Here is a 14,855-nt window from a genome sequence, read left to right as displayed (position 1 = left end):
ACCTAAAAACAAAATCCTACTAGCCTATTTAACAACTCACCTCATCCTCACATGTATTAGCCTTTCTTTATCAGACTACTATTAAAATTTACCCCAAGCTCATTATTCTTGCTAGATAAAAAAATTTTTCCGCTACGTACTTTGTGAAGTTTCTGGAGTAACAGTGAAGTAGAAGTATTTTGATCATTTTCTTGGGTGTTTATTACCTACAAGGCACTTTGTTAAGAGCTGTAAGGGAACACATACATATTACTACAAAGATGTCTGCCCCAAAGATATTTAAAATGGAAGTTATATGTCTAACTTTGTGAAGAGCAATCCCCTTTGCAAAAAAGGCCCTACTAATGTCAACAAGAAGCAAATCCTGAGTGGAAAAAATGTTCCAGAAAATGTGTATTTCATTAAAAATATAAAGAAGGGAATGAAGGAGGGAGGAAGCTGGCAGGAAGGATGGGGATGGCAGAGAGAGGGAGGAAGGGGGGAGAGTGGGAGCAAAACAGCGAGAGAGAGAGAGAGAGAGAGAGAGAGAGAGAGAGAGAGAGAGATAGATAGATAGATATTGGGGGTGGGGTGATGTAAATAACCATCCAGCCAGGTACAGCGAGGAGGCTCAGGGAATTGCTAGTAACCAAGCTACAAGCTACAGCCCACAGCCACGGGGGCTCCAGCTCTGCTAGCAGGCTACAGCACTGAGATCACAGCCTTTTAGAAACACTAAATCTTACTCGGTGCTCTCCAAGGATTATCCCACAGGGTCCCGAGTTGATGCTGCTTCTCTCTTCTGCCAGTGTAGAGGTAAAATAACGCCCTCAGGCAACAAAGAAGTCCAGGAGGAAGAGCTCACAAAAGGATGAGGATTTGAAACACAGCTGCCTCCTAGGCCAGTGTCCACGCTGGGAGAAGGGGTCTCACTCTCAATCCAGTCACTCACTTCACCTGCCCCCAAAGGTTCCTGTGCCACCAAGGTCACACATCTTCCCTGCAAAGAGCTGACCCCAACTAAAGTGAGACTCGGACTGGGCTCTCCCCTCTCTCCCTCCCTGGTGTTGGGGTGGCATTCTGAATAAAATAGGTCCCCAAACAACAATAGCCCACAAAACGGAAATTCACAGAACTGAAATTGCATTGTGCAGCCATGGGCCAAGACATGATTAAGGAGAAGTAATCTTGTTCAGAGCAGAGGGGAACTAACTATGACACATACTGGTGATAACTACCTGATACTGTCCTAGGGAAGGGAACATGAGATAATGTGCACAGTGGCTGACAGACTCAATAAATGGAATCAATTGTACGGAGTATGCACAGTAGATTCTACTAAACAAATTACAGAAATCCCACGCCTACAAGTCTAAATTGTCAGCATATGTTCCTTCTTATGAAGACAATAACATTCTGCTTCCCTAACAAATCCGAATGCATCCATTTCTTTTACTCATTTGTTCTACATAGATTCACAGGATCCCACCCAGATATCATTACAGAAATGTACAAGTCCAATGAGGACAGACGTTTAATTGAGATAAGAGAGAATTATGTCAAACACTCACTAACATCTCTACTAATATATATAAATGCTCTAACAGCGGAAGTTGCGAGTATACGTCAATTTTTAAAGTCTGTAATCCACTGATTTTACGGCTTCTAAAGAACACTCTGTTCTTAATTTTTTTAAGTTAAGCATACTAGTTCACTTTACTGGTTCCTAATCTTTTCGGGAAGGAATCTTAGACCTCTGAAAATCAGATAGCACCTAAGGCTCCTCTCCCCACACAGTCACGAAGAGCCGTAAACACAACATCTGGGGCTCAAGGATACCTGTGTTACTATGAAGTCAAGTTGTGAGTTCATGTAAATATGCATCTTGACAGGAGTACTCCTGTGCGACCCTGAAAAAGAACCCCGACTCCTCAGACTGCTCAATAATACTGCACAGATAATCAGGACATTTAATAAGTACAACACATAATAAATAAAACTGACACTGTCAACTTAAATAGTAACTTCTCCGAAGAGAATGGCTCTTTCACACTTTAGTTTTGCCCTGAATTCATATCCACAAAGATGTAAAATGACAAGATTTCCTAATCTGTCATAAACAGCACTGAAATAGCTCCCACACAGTTACCTTCAAGGATGTCTGATAGTTTACTATCTAAGAAAATGTATCCAAAATTCATCCAAAATCTCACCTGCATAAAATTTCGTTGTAACAGTAGAGTCACGAGTGATTTGGATCACATAAAGGTAAGACAGAGAAACAGGAAGATAGTAAGCCCTTCATTTGGGCAGCAAGCAAATAGTGAAACGTTTACTTCTGCCTATGCAATAAATCAAATTCCAAGAGTTCTCTAATCCACCAACCTGTGTGATCACAGGTGTCCTAGTTGGGGTAACTAGTGAAACAAGACAGCTTTTAAGATAGAAGCAGATCTCCAGCAACTGAGGAATTCTCTAGTGTCCCAATGTGTATCTAGTTACAGATCCAAAGAGGCTCTTTACTCTTACCTAATTTGTAATCTATACTTAATTCATTCCATGTTGCCAAAGCAAAATATATGGATTTTTTAAAGAAGATACTGAAACTGTTCATTTCTTTGTTTTTTTTTTTTAAATCCAGAAGTGCCACGATAGGCCAAAGAACAGGCAGAGTTATTACCACAGAGCTAATTTTGCCGGTGGCCACCAATTACAATGAAGTGGACCAAGGTCGGTGTGCCACACATGCTCCTGTGAGGCTCTCGCTTAATGTTCAAGGCAACCCTACACTGTAGGTGTTACCCTCATCTTACAGACAGGTAAACTGAAGATCAAACCGTGTAGAGTAATCCACCCAAAGTCACATGCTGGTAACTGGTGGAGCTAGGATTTAGATCTGGCCTTGTAACTCCAAGGCTCTGTTCTAGCATGCCACAATAAAATCCACACATTGTACATCTCCCAGCACTCAAAGGTTTAGCTGGGTCAGCAATTTTTCCCTTCTCTCCTCCCCTCAACATACACACATCAGGCTCGTTTAAACAAGGTATCATTTGCAAAGTACTGATCCAGTTGTATTTAATACAGAAGCCAACAGTGAAGCCTGAGCAACATACTTAATGTGCTTTAACACAGAAAGGAGTTGGAGGGGAACGTAACAGTCATTTACTATGAAAACCAAGTTTACCAATTCCATGTACTTTTTGACAATTGCCCATGAGATTTAGAAGACTCCACCTCTCTAAAACTGAAAGGGGTCAGAAATAGTGTTAGTTACGGGTCACTTTTTCTTGAGTCAATACTTTCCACGCTCTGATTCAACCATGAATTTAATTTGCTTTAGCATACAGACAGTAATGTATTTTGCAGCCAATTCCTGAATTTATAATTTTGATGGAATCAAAGCCACAAATAGATGTTAAGCTTAACACTCAAATCTGATCTTGCTATCGAACACTCCTATGACCACACCTAGCAAGGAAGAGATACCTCCTGAAAAATATATTTAGCAACTAATAAAACTTCTAAAAGCAAGCAAATCTGCAATCTTAAACCCCTCGTTCAAAAACCCAACCAAGATTGAGACTACTGGTCATTATTCCTTTTTATCTGTCTGGATGACAGTGAGAGGGGAAACTGTAATTTCAACTCCAGTGTTAATCCTACAAAAATTACAATCCATATGTGTAAACAGACAAAGATCAAAACTGCAACTAACGGCCACTGTGCTGCCGGCAGCATAAACCTGGTCGAAATGAACACGGGTTCCCACTCATGCCGGCACTAACGTCTTCACAGCGAAGGGACCAAGGCAGGAGGTGGAGCGCAGTGACCTCCCATTCCTCACAGGGACCTGAGACTTTCTGCTTTACTTCACAGGAAAACAGGTTCTGAAAACCTCATAGCTTAAAAACAAAAATACACCCAACAGAACTAGAAAGGCATATTCTATACCTCAAACTGGCAAGAGATGGAAAACTGAACCTAAGAAACCAAATGGTAGAAAAATAACAGAAGGCGCATAAAGTTCAGCATTGCCCATTCTAAACTGTCCCTCAACTTCAAACACCACACATAATTCTGTTTGGGGGTTCTAAACACGGGTGAACAAACCAGTTTGCCCTCATTTTTGTGGCACGTGGTGGCTCAGGAAACCTACAAAAGACTGCACCAAGAGGGAGGATTATAAGTAAAAGAGGAAAAGATTGTTTATCACTGCAGCTTTAATAGAAATAAGGGGGAAGATGAATTTTAGTCTAAGTATTATTTACTGCTTTTCTTTTTAACCAAAGCAAAGATAATCCTCGGCAGCTCCACATAACGGGTAACATACAGCTCTTTCATTAAGGGTGAGATTAGGTTCTGGTCATTCAGATACTGATTAAACTAGTAAGAACACATAAAATTTAAAGTTCTTAAAGTATCAAAATAGCAAGGATTTCAGACGTCATAATCTTATCTTAGAAACTGGTATTTTTATATACACACACATACAATATCATTATTTTATCATTAAAATAAATCTCTTACCTCTGAAGCTATTCAAATATTCTTTGTAATATTAAAGTATATTAAATTTACTATATAACAATTAAAATAACTACACCATCAGATAATGAACACTTCTATCAAAAAATATTTTTAAATTTCAGAGTCATGACCACAAAAATGAGAAGAGGAAATAAATAGCTACAATAAGTGCTTCAGAATGCTGAGGATTTTCTAGTCTCTTACCCATAATCCCTCAGGACTTTTTCTCAATATATGTGCCAAGTTTTAACCTTTTAAACAAAGTTACTTGCCCTTAATTTTTAGAGAAAATTTAAACAGAACAGAAAGAAAAATGCTTAAGAAGTCTGAAAGATGAAAGCACAGATTCCGTCCGGCCTACAGTGTGGGTAAGGGTGTTAAGGACTTACTAAACCTTTAAGGAACAACTGAATAAAGAACTCTCAGTAAAAGTTTCAGGTGGAAAAAGCCATATTACATTTTGTTACAAATCCAAGAAGTTTTAAGTTTTACACATGCACGCATATTCTAAAGACTCTATTGTGGGATAAACACAATTAAGAATCACCCCTGCCCCACATGAGGAGAATTCAGGAGTGCACACAAACAGGTTAGGGCAACTCCTTTCTCATTCTTTTTTTTTTTTTTTTTTTTTTTGCAGTATGCAGGCCTCTCACTGTTGTGGCCTCTCCCGTTGCGGAGCACAGGCTCCGGACGCGCAGGCCCAGCGGCCATGGCTCACGGTCTTAGCCGCTCCGCGGCATGTGGGATCTTCCTGGAACGGGGCACGAACCCATGTCCCCTGCATCGGCAGGCGGACTCTCAACCACTGCGCCACCAGGGAAGCCCTCCTTTCTCATTCTTATTTCCTTTCTTGCTTTTCCTCCAGAATGAGCCAAGTTGCTAGAATAGGAACAGCTTTATCAGCAAACAAAACCTCTTAAGAAGCTACTGCTTCAAACAGTTCATGAATTCTTAAAGGAAAAGGTAAAAAATAAAAAGCCACGCCCCCATAAACATTCTGACAAAACAAACAAGATCCCTATGTTTTGTTGGTGTCACATCATGAGAGTGAAGGAAACTAATAAGCATGATTTAACTCAATTCTACCACAAACAAATAAGAATTACACTTAAAATCAGTTTCTAGATTTAATTTTTAGAGTGTATGTTAATTAAAACATGTTCATGATCTATAACATTCAGCTTAAGAAAACTTTTAAAGTTATATTTTACTCAGTGTAAGAGTCAGTCATTCTCAACAAAAGAACGCTAGTGCAGAGGAGGACACTAAACATCAGTGGCTTCTTGAAATCATCAATAAAACAAAATGGAAGAACTCCACAATCCTAGACACAATCCCTCTGCCATCCACACGGCTGAGGGAGTTAGGCCAAGGCAACGTCTCACTCGGTTCCTGTGGTTTCCAAACGGATTTCAAAAATAATACACAACTTAAGAGAAATGAAATATTTATAAGAAGCTCAAACCAACAAATATGTCATTAAAAAAAACCAAAACACTTAATAGACAAGAGCTGGAAAGGGATAAAAATTTAATCTGTTATTTTTTTTAAAAAACTGTTTGAGGTGCTCAAAGGAATACAATAAATCTGTTTAATCCATAAACCCCAAAGCAAAAATAACTCAAGGCATTAGTTTTCACCACAACTTAGCTTTCCAATACCAAAGATTTCACTTAATCACACTGCCTTATTATTTAGGATTAAAGTGGGCAATTCTAAAGTGAGTAGTGAAAGTTCATCTTGGCTAATTAGCAAAGCCTTATAAAACACTGCTACTTATTCAGTGTAAGTGTCCTGCTTAGAAACATTACAAACAAAAACTAGATTTAGGCAAGGCGGAGCTGAACAATTTAGCAGCTGGGCGAACCTGGGCAAACCATGGAACCCCTCAAACATCAGTGACCTCGTCCACACAGGAGGAGAATGACTGCCTACTTTGCAGGGCTATTGGGAGGATTAGCAACGATGTACACGGAGCACCAAGCACAGCGCTAGGCACAAGACAGACGTGCTAAAGAAACGAGTAACTGCTGTCATCGTCACCATCAACAGAAAGCGGTTCATCACTTGACGACATGATGTGCGTGTAAGTGTCAAATCATGAGATGTGTCCCTATCAAAATACACTTCAGCCAAGAACTCTTGTAATGTCTGACACTGGTTTAATCTGAGCAGTAATAAAGAAAAACGGTTGCTTTCAACATTTATCTTCTTCACTTTGAGAAACAACAGTAATGTTTTCAAATAACTCCTGCTTCTCCAAGTCATTCAACTTCCTAAACCACGTCGACCAAGCTATTAACATTAATAAAAGCAACTGTCCTTGGCAGCACGCAGAGTATGAGCAGATAACGTGAATGCCAACAGGAGCACCATGTGAGCCTGTCTGAAGCTGCAACTCCCAGTTCCCCACACAACCTTTAACGGTTAGGAAATGTCTATTAATTTTTAACCAGCTTGAGGGTATCCTCAGGGTATTTATCCAATTCCTCAGTTCTTCAGAGGCAACTTCAAATGTAAAAGTATATACACTCTCCTCTCTGTAATTCTACTGTGAACATGGAAGTTCATGTATTGGGTTGGCCAAAAAGTTCCTTCGGTTTTTGAGTAAAAATAAAAGACATATTTTTCATTTTCACCAAGAACTTTACTGAGCAACGTATTCACCGTTCTGCTCCACTACGCTCTGCCATTTTTCAGGCAACTTCATAATTCCATCTTCCCTAAACTTTTTATCTTTTTGAGCAAAGAACTGTTCCAGGTGCCTTTTATAGTCTTCTAGGGAAAAGAAAATTTTTTCCATTAAGAGAATTTTGTAAAGACCAAAATAAATGGAAATCCGAAGGTGCAATGTCTGGTGAATATGACAGAGAAATCAGAACTTCCCAGCCAAGCATTTTTCTCTGGTCATCAAAGAAACATGCATTGCATTATCCTGATGGGAAATTATGCATTTTCTGTTGACTAATTCTGGATGCTTTTTGCCAAGTGCTGCTTTCAGTTGGTCTAATTGGGAGCAGTACTTGCCGGAATTACCCGTTTGGTTTTCCAGAAGGAGCTCATAATACAGAACTCCCTTCCAATCCCACCATATACAAAAACTTCTTTGGATGAAGACCGGCCTTTGGTGCGGTTGGTGGTGGTGCATTTCACTTGCCCCACAATCTCTTCCGTTCCACATTATGGTACAGTATCCACTTTTCACCGCCAGTCACAATTTGTTTTAAAAATGCAACGTTTTCATTATGTTTTAGTAGGGAATCACATGCAGAAATACAACCAAGAAGGTTTTTTCGCTTAACTTACGTGGAACCCAAACATCAAAGTGATTAACATAACCAAGCTGGTGCCAATGATTTTCAGCGCTTGATTTGTATATCTTCAGTATGTCGGCTATTTCTCACGCAGTATATAACATTGATTCTTCTCAATTAATGTTTCGATTTGATCGCTATCAACTTCAACTGGTCTAGTGACCGTGGAGCATCGTCCAGCGCGAAATCTCCAGCACAGAACTTCGCAAACCACTTTTGACACATCTCATCAGTCACAGCACCTTCTCCATACACTGCACGAAACTTTTGGGTTTTTTTGCATTTAGGCTGCTTTTTTACCTTTCTTGAAATAATAAAGCATAATACGCCGAAAATGTTGCCGTTTTTCTTCCATCTTCAATATTAAAATGGCTACACAAAAATTCACCAATTTTGGGCTTCCCTGGTGGCGCAGTGGTTGAGAGTCCGCCTGCCGATGCAGGGGACACGGGTTCGTGCCCCACTCCGGGAAGATCCCACATGCCGTGGAGCGGCTGGGCCCGTGAGCCATGGCCGCTGAGCCTGCGTGTCCGGCGTCCGGAGCCTGTGCTCCGCAATGGGAGAGGCCACAACAGTGAGAGGCCCGCGTACGGGGGAAAAAAAAAAAAAAATCATCACCAATTTTGATAAGATTCTTTTTAAATGCATGCTGATATGACAGCTGTCACAACGCAATCTAACAAAACCGTTTCAAGCGAAGTTAAAGACAACTAAGCGCTTACTAGAGCCATCTTACGGCAAAAACCCAACGAACTTTTTGGCCAACCCAATACTGTAACAGCTCTGTAAACAGAAATGTAAAACTGCCTAAGAAAAGGAAATACTCGATAAGTTTTAAAAACAATAATGAATTCATAATGTAGGAAAAGAACCCAGGATTTTTATCTAGGCAAAGCACAACAAATTTTTTTACTTTCAAATTACAATTGGATTTTTAAAAATCAACAATTTTGAACTCCCTACATTCAAGGTCCTTTTACCTTTTAGGAAACTTAATAATTAATCCTTTTTTGCTGTATGAGGCAAGTCTCACCTTCCGGTTTCCATATGGACAGGAGAACCAGGATAACAACCTTAGAGCACAGCATATTTCCTAACACACTCCATTATGGTATCAAGAATTTTGCAAATTCATCCACTAAAATACAGTTGAAACTCTGCAAAATGCTTTGAAAAACTGTAGTTAATCCATAAATTTCCCTATGAACAAGGTTATACACAGCAAGAATCAAAGGCACAAAAATATCAACCGGGCTTCCCTGGTGGCGCAGTGGTTGAGAGTCCGCCTGCCGATGCAGGGGACACAGGTTCGTGCCTCGGTCCGGGAGGATCCCACATGCCGCGGAGCAGCTGGGCCCGTGAGCTATGGTCACTGAGCCTGCGCGTCCGGAGCCCGTGCTCCGCAACGGGAGAGGCCACAACAGTGAGAGGCCCTCAAACCGCAAAAAAAAAACAGAAAACAAAAATCAACCAACTTATTTACCTAAATTCAGAGCAATTCAGTAGCAGTAGAATTAGAAATCAAAAAAATTCCTAGCTTCTTACTGTTGCAAAAACATTAAAGCTGCACTAAGCTTTTAAAAACACCACAAAAACAGCAGGATCAACCAGGCAGGCAACCCTCAGAGACAGGTCACCCAATGCTCAGCAAAGGCATCACCTCAGCTAGTGGCAGCGAGAGCTCCACTGGGGACCGACTAGGACACTGCTCACTTGGGCCCAAGGCGACAAGCTCACAAGCCATGTAACATCTAATGCTGGGGCCCTATCTCCACAGGATCGTAGCCACCTGCAACTGCCCCAAGCCCTGCTCCAACACTTGCCAACAAGAACTAGGGATGAGCGCCCTGTAAGTGGGCACAGGACCTGCCCACCAGGCACCCAGAAAGCTCAGGGCCCATCTGCAATCATCCTCAGGCACCATGGCTAGGCCTCTGTCATTCAGCCAGGCCTCCACTCTTCAGCTTTGGCCAAGGAACCTCGAAAAGAGCTGTCGGCTACTGGGGAAGGTCAAGACATCAAACTCCACTGAAGCCCACCTGTTCGCTTTTATTAAATGTATTCTCTAATTTTAACTTTAAATGGAACCAGTGCTATCACTTCTGCTGTTGTCCACCACAGGCAAAAGCAGACAGAAAGCAGAGTATCATGCAGAAGAAAAGGCATGCAAAACCTGGGCTCGAGCTCTGACTCTTGACACTCACTGGCAGACAGAGCTTGGACAAGTTATCCACCCTTGCTACGTGTCCATTTCCTCATCTGGAGCTGGTACAAACCACGCAGAAGTAGAGGCTAAATGGGAATACCCACGAGACTGCTCAGTACCACTCAGCACTACTCAGGGCTCACTGCTCCATCTGGCTGCAGCACCGCACAGCCCACAAGGCTCCACGTCTCCATCAGAGCCTCCTGCTGCATCTCTGTTTCTACGTGTTGTCCAGCAATGTCCTGTGACCTCTCATGTCCCCGTGAGTTTCTTTCCCCAAATCTTTCTTTCTTCCCCTCCTCAATGTTCTTCACAGGCGTCCTCCCCACTGTGCTCTGCTTTTCGACCACAAAGTAGCATCACCTCCTCTCCCAGAGGGCTCCTGCCAACCCCTTCCCTATTCTAGAGCCGGTACACACATCAACTAGAACACCTAGTAAACCTGACCCACACTGAGCTGCAATAAAACAGACGATAAACTCCTCCCCGGATGTGTTCCTCATCTCTCTAATCTCCCCTAGCAATCCTGCCACTAAGTGCAGTGCTGGTGGGAAAGGGGCCAGTATGTCCATTTGCACAACTGAGTTTCATACAAAAAGACCCATGTGGGTTTCTAGGTGGCTCTCCCTATACACCACCCCAGCAATAAGTAACCAACACTGCTAAAAGAACACCCAATCCGGTCCTTCTTCCTGGAGCTCTCAGCCCCGAGAACTTGACAGGGCCCACCCCTGCGTCAGTCAAGTCACAGCCTCTGAAAGGTTATCCCCGGCTACCCGTCCACAGTCACACCATACGTAACCACCTGCAACACACACACACTTTATTAACATCATAAGATCTGTCTTGTTCATCTGTTGGTTGGTTGTCCCCTCATTCTCCAGAATGTAAATTCCATGAAAGCAGGGACCTGGGTTATGTTAGTTCTCTGCTGTAGCTTCCAGCACCTAACATAGTGTCTGACACAGAATATACTTGTTAAATAACAAGGCGGGGGGATGGGGGGTGGATATCTCCAGGTTTTTTATGTGAACAATTTTAATTATGGAAACATGAAATATTTCCTTTTTAAACTGGTTATAATTTAACTGTTCTGTGGTGACTAGAAGTCACTTAGATAAATACTAAAAACTACCTCAGGGACTATTTACAGCTTTCAGAAAAGATTATGTGAACCTGTTAAGGGATCTCACGGCACTGTGCTCTTTATAGCTCGTTACTGTTTTTGTTACAAACTTTGTCTTCTTAACTGTCTGGTTATTAGCTATAAAACTACTTGCTGCTACAAATAACTCTTCTAATTTCCTCCTTCTAATGTGCTATAGACAGGAAAGTCAACAGGTTAGAAGTAGGCCTAAAGTAAGAGAGAAGCAGCCTACAGTGAGGCCCCGCCACGGGAAGGGAGAGGGAGGACCCACTGCTTCCTTAGAGCTAATACAAGCGCTCCATAAATACTGACTGATTAACTGACTCACAAGCTCAGTAGCTCCTCTGCAAGCATCACATAGGTAACTAACCATCAGCCACATTCTGTCAGTGGCACTTACAGGTACCACGGACCCACATGCTGCACAGAGACGTTCCTTATTATTATCTCTCCTGCTCTTGACAGCAACCCAGTGAGGTTGGGTATATAGCACAAGGACCATTCCATGTTATGACACCTACTTTTAAAGCTATGGAAACTGCACCCCCATTAAAAGTGACATGATTTGCCCAGCCATACACCTGGTAAAAGCCCAAGAGTCCCATGTTTTTCATTCCTTCCACTAAGCCCATGTGCATCAAGACACTGCTGCCGCTTTAGAGTAAAAAGAACTCTGGGTAAGGTTCTTATGTAGCCAAAAGAGAGCAGGGCAACAACATTCCATTATAGTCTATATTTTAAAAGAACATTTGCCAACAGTCATTTACTGCTAACAAGCAAATTCAACAGAAATCAAGACGATAAATACTTCTAAATTTGGCCTTTCTATGTTCAGATCACAATCTTCCCGTGGATTAAATACGAATCTTTCAGTGAAATATTGAAAACCCAACACTGAAAACCCTCCCTTCCTCTCTACCTGAAAAGTTTAATCTGTCCCACCCAAGGAACTTCTCACGCTCAACCTCATTACAGGGGCTGCTCAGACATGTAAGAAGTCAGGCTGAATTACAAAGGTGAGAATCCAGAATTCTAGTTCAAAATGCCTAACATATGAACACCTTTGGCCACTGGCAAAACAGCATGCTCCCTGGTCAGAGACAATATGAACTGTGTTCTCACAGCCCTGTGTTCTCTTCCTTCATTGCAGGTTTGCGTGAGTCTTTGTTTGCCAATCAACAAATTATTTATTGAGGGCCTGTTCCAGGCCAACCATCTAGGCCCTGATCAGTAACTTACTGATTTAATGTTTGTCTCCCCCACTAGACTACAGGCGCCAGGAGAAAAGTTACTGCTGGCTTTTTTCCTCACCATTGTCCTGTACGACCTAGCAGAGCGCCTGGCACATGGCAGGGGCTTAACAAACATTAGTTCAATGAATGACTGAGAGACAGACAGAGGCAGAGAGATAGAGACAGAGAGGGAGAGAGAAGAGGAGGGGCCACTTTGTATGCAAAGGAATCAGGGCTTTCCACTGCCCAGAACACGCGGCATGATCCACCAGCGATCTGATGAATTCTGAAAGGCACCACATGCAATGCACAGCTGTAGGCACAGCAGCTGTCATGCAAAGGATCAGAGGCCCAGAACTATGAAGAATTCAGCCCTTTGTTTCTCTCTGCCTGCCTCCTAACCAAAATGAAGTTAGGTCCACTGTCAATCTACCTGTCAGCTGCATGTCTTCAACATCTGGCTTTCAGAAATACTAAGTTAATATTGCTACTGAATGAAATTTATGTTGATTTATTCTCTGACATCACTGCCTGAAAAGATATTTAAATGTTGGAGGTCACACATAAGACCTAAATAGAACCAAGTTAACATAAAAAGTTCTCCATTTCAGGACTTTGTAAGCTATAAATTAGCTTACACAGAGTACTTAATTTAAAAACAAAAAAGGTTTGACTATTTAAACTTTAGATCATAAAGAGCAAACACAGCTCCTTACCAGTAAGCTATTCAAAACAGATTGTTAAGTTCCGAGAGGGAGCCTCACATAAGTATTTTAACTAAAACTTAAGATTCAGTCAGTTATACACAGCTCGGAGTAATTATAAATAACAGGATAATAAGAAGTATGAACTACTTAACTCAATGCAAAAACCCAGCAATATGGGCAGGTATAAATATGAAGATGTGTAAGTTCATGTACCACTAATAAACCTTATTTTCAGTTTTTTCCCCCACATTCAAATAAAAAGAAAAATTAAGGAATAAATAAAAATCTATGAAATGTTCTAAACATGCACAGCAAAGTACGCTGAACAGAGAAAAGCATTAGGATGAAGTTGCTATTAACCTATTAACCTATGACTATATTTAAATACATGAGTTAGTCATGCTTAGTAACAGAGTAAAGATCCGCTGCCCTCCCAACTCCAGCCCCTGCAAATCACAGCTTACCAAGAAAGGCTGGTGACGTTAGTTATACACAAAGTAAACACTAAATAAAGGAACAATCTGAATTATGTGAAGAGTTTGCAAACAATTATGCGCTAAGCCTAACAGCAACAAAAACCTCAAAACAGTAAACAACAACAAGAGCAAACAAACAAAAAACACCTGGCAATTTTCTAGACCCTGATCATCAGATTCATGATCAAAGCATTTAATGACCCAAAACTGACGAAATGAGTTAGATAAACAGCGAACATGTATTCAGTAAAAGGCCTAACAAACTCCCTTGGATGGGTTATTGATTATACCGTAAAATACAAAGAATATGTAATGGAAAAATCAGAATAGACTTTTTTAACTTCTTGCCTACATTTTTAAATGTTACTTTTACATTTTTCCAAAGTCAAGTTTACATTATGATTTTATTTACAGTATGACTGCCACAATTCACTTTGCAGTGTTCTAAGTAAAGGTTGGACTCAAGTTCAGATGGCTACAAACATTTATTTAAGACTTAGGGCGGGCAAAAAAAAAGGAGATTTATATTAGTAAGAAACTACCATACCCCTCGCCTTGGCATATATTCAAACAGGGCTCTACGAAAGATTCTCTGATTAATATTAAAATTCTTCATTAAAAGAAAAAAAACAAAACAAACAACGTGGAGAACGCCAGCTGGAAATATGATCTATCCAACCAAACTATCTTCCTCCCAGAAATTATCCCCTGCCTTCTGTAAGTGCGACTACACTTCACCTTTTGTTTGAAAACATTATTAAACAAAATAAAACTGTTGGAGTTGAGTCAAAAGTAACAGCACACCGTTCAACTTCCATTTTGTTAATGGCCTAATTTCACAAAGGTCTGCGCTGAAACCTTCGCCAGCCGCGAGTGTTGCAATCGTGTGCAGCGCAGTCTTGAGTGGCGTGGAGTGGCCCAGGGCCCGGCCCGGGGAGGAGTGGGGCGGCCGGATGGCAGGGCCCGGCCCGGGCGTAGCGGCAGTGTACGGCGCGGCCGGCTCTCCCGGCCCCGGGAGGCCAGTGCATCGGCCGCGGCGCGTCCGGCCCTCCCGCACAGTCCGGGCGGATGGACACGAGGCCGCCGAATCTGCGGACCTGGAAATGTCACTCTCGGAACACATTTTATGACGCGTTGCTGGCGAACAGCACAAAAAGCTAGGAATATACCGGGCGTGCAGTGTACGGCTCTGGAGAGACCGACCGCCGCTCCCACCCGCGAGTCCAGAGACCTGCGCTGTGGACAAGGGAAGTGACAACTG

General features: G+C 41.8%; 1 protein-coding gene across 1 annotated transcript in view; it reads right to left on the bottom strand.

The window, feature by feature from the left end:
• Positions 1-14,855, bottom strand: part of PRDM2 (PR/SET domain 2) — an 81,988-nt gene that overhangs the window by 46,768 nt on the left and 20,365 nt on the right. The gene's annotated exons all lie outside the window — the stretch shown is intronic.

Source organism: Phocoena phocoena, chromosome 1 (genome assembly GCF_963924675.1).
Source record: "Phocoena phocoena chromosome 1, mPhoPho1.1, whole genome shotgun sequence".
In the NCBI taxonomy this organism is placed as follows: Eukaryota; Metazoa; Chordata; class Mammalia; order Artiodactyla; family Phocoenidae; genus Phocoena; species Phocoena phocoena.
This window is presented reverse-complemented; position numbering and strand designations above follow the sequence as displayed.